We start from the raw sequence: 2,500 nt of genomic DNA, 5'->3' as shown, positions 1-2,500 counted from the left end.
AAGCAACACGCCGCGAACGGACTTGCGTATGCGAAAGCCTGGCATATTATAACAGCATAGATAGCAGGTTTGGAGAAATAGTTTGGGATTGTGATGCGAATATAGACCTCTAGCTAGGTCCGTAGCCTCTCACATCCAAGTCACACATCTACCTCTTCGTGGTACTCCTGGGTGCTCTTCGCTTGCGTAGAGTAGCTGAATGGTGTTGTGGCGAGCCGGAGTTAGTGGGCCGACCATCCGCCCCGGCCCGGTCTATATGCGGGAGTAACCAGACTATCCTAGTGGGTTTAGCGGCCTAGGGAGTCAGGCTCTCTCAGTGCTCTTGTTTCCCTTCGGGGCGACTTTGGGCCTGGGGTCGGAGTCGGTTACTTGGACTCGGCATGCGGCATACACAGCCTCTGCCAGTCAAGTCATGCACCCACCACGCCAGTGGTCCCGCTTGAAGTGGTGTCATGGCGATTGTGCGCCCTAAAGGGCTTGCTTGCGAGCCCATGTGCCCAGCCCATGGTAGGTTGTGGGGCCAAGAAAGGGCGGGTTTTCGGGGAGCTCTCGGTTGCCAAGCCGTTTGCATCCCCACACGCAGTTAATAAATGGATAGAGATATAAATGGATCCTCACGCCCGGGTTCTCGGATGGCCCGGGCACTGCGTGTTTGTATGCGAGCGAATGGTGCCCCCGTGAGTGCCGGGGAGTCTAGCGGCGCCGTTAGGCGCACGCCGGACACTGCACCAGCGACTGGATTGGTCACCTTAAGTCGCGACCCGCCTGTGGTCTGTGAGCACTGCGGACGAGAGTTCCGGAACATGCGTGGCCTAGGGGTTCACGTACGGTCAGCTCATCCGGTTGAAGCCAACCGCGCGATCGATGTCGACCGCCAGAAGGCCAGATGGTCTGTGGAGGAGACGCGTCTCATGGCTCGGGCTGAGGCAGCAGCCGCCTCAGCAGGGGGAATTCTCTTCATGAATCAACATCTGCAACAGAGATTCCCTCATAGGACACTCGAAGCCATCAAAGGTAAGCGTCGACAAGAGGCTTATCGAGCGATGGTTAGAGAGTTCTGCCATGATGTCCATCCGCTTGCGGAGGACGATGAGGGCACGGGGACCGGTGAGGCGATGATAGGAGCCGCCGGTGTCCCAACGACCATAGAGACGCTAGTTGATACTGTTGAGCAATCATGTGCACGTCAACCCGTACCTCAGCAAAGCTCTGAGAGACTCCGGGAGCATATCGGCGGACTCATCTCTAAGAATGAGTCGCTCCGGAGTTTCGAGGTTGACACTCTCCTAGGCATAGCGAGAGATGCTCTTGTGGGGGAGGTGGACCTTCATGCCATCGAGAGATGGCTGGAGAGAATCTTCCCGCCGCCGAGTGTGCACCCTCCACGGCGCGAACCGACTAGAGAGCGCAAGCATCCTAAGAAGCGAGAGAATAGAGAGCAAAGGAGGAAACGGGAGTATGCGATAGTGCAAACCCTGTATAAGAAGAACCTTAAGTCCTGCTTGTCGCGCATACTCGAAGACGGCTCTGAGCGTACGCGTCCGTCCGCTGTCGAATTCTGCGATTACTGGCGTCCCCTTATGGAGGCGTCCAGTGTTGCGAATGGTGATATGACGGGGCTGCGTGAGCTGTACGGAGAGGCGACACAGGAGGCGGGTGCCAGCCGGAGCCATCCATCGAGAGGCATCCATCTGGAGGGCCTCGGTGAGGGCGCCGCCGCGAACCCAGGTTTAGCGGCGGATAAGACCTCGCTCTGGGATCCTATTCTAGCGACCGAGGTTGCGAGGATCTCCGTAAGGAATGGCACCGCGCCCGGATTGGATGGCATTACGCCGAGGGCTTGGAACGCAGTTCCAGTGAGCCTTCGCGCGCTTGTCTTCAATCTGCTGCTCTTGGCAGAGACGGCACCCTTGTCGATCACCACGACTAGAACGGTGTTTCTAGAAAAGGGCGGGATGTCCGATAGGCCTGGGCCGTCGGAATATCGACCCCTGAGTATAGGCTCCGTGATCATAAGACATCTGCATAAGATCCTGGCAAAACGTCTGGCGGCCCTTGACATCTTCGACGCCCGCCAAAGGGGTTTCCGGCCGGTGGACGGGGTCTGTGAGAATATCACAGTTCTCTCCTCCGTGCTCGGCGACGCCCGGAGACGGTGTAAGTCGTTGCATGTCGCATGCGTGGACCTGTCGAAAGCCTTCGACACGGTGTCACACGCTGCGATCCATCGCACCCTCGAGGAGCTTGGTCTCCCGAGGGAATTCCGCGATTACGTCAGGGCCATATACGCAGAGGCACGAACTGTGTTACAGCCGACTGGACGCCAAAGGATGTCGCCCATTCACGTGGGACGTGGTGTGAGGCAGGGTGATCCGCTGTCGCCCCTACTGTTCAATCTGGTCGTAGATCGGGCACTAGGAATTCTCTCGGAGGATGTGGGTTATAGACTGGAATCGAGGCTGATCAACGCATTAGGCTACGCAGACGACATTGTGCTCCT

At 57.7% G+C, this 2,500-nt stretch overlaps 1 pseudogene; it reads left to right on the top strand.

Moving 5' to 3' along the window:
* The window catches only part of LOC148934776 (large subunit ribosomal RNA), an 8,418-nt pseudogene that overhangs the window by 2,999 nt on the left and 2,919 nt on the right, over positions 1-2,500 (top strand).

The sequence above is a fragment of the Pogonomyrmex barbatus genome, unplaced genomic scaffold (genome assembly GCF_055798465.1).
Source record: "Pogonomyrmex barbatus isolate J1 unplaced genomic scaffold, ASM5579846v1 scaffold77, whole genome shotgun sequence".
Lineage (NCBI taxonomy): Eukaryota > Metazoa > Arthropoda > Insecta > Hymenoptera > Formicidae > Pogonomyrmex > Pogonomyrmex barbatus.
Note: the sequence above shows the minus strand (reverse complement) of the source record. Positions and strands in the feature narration are given on the sequence as shown.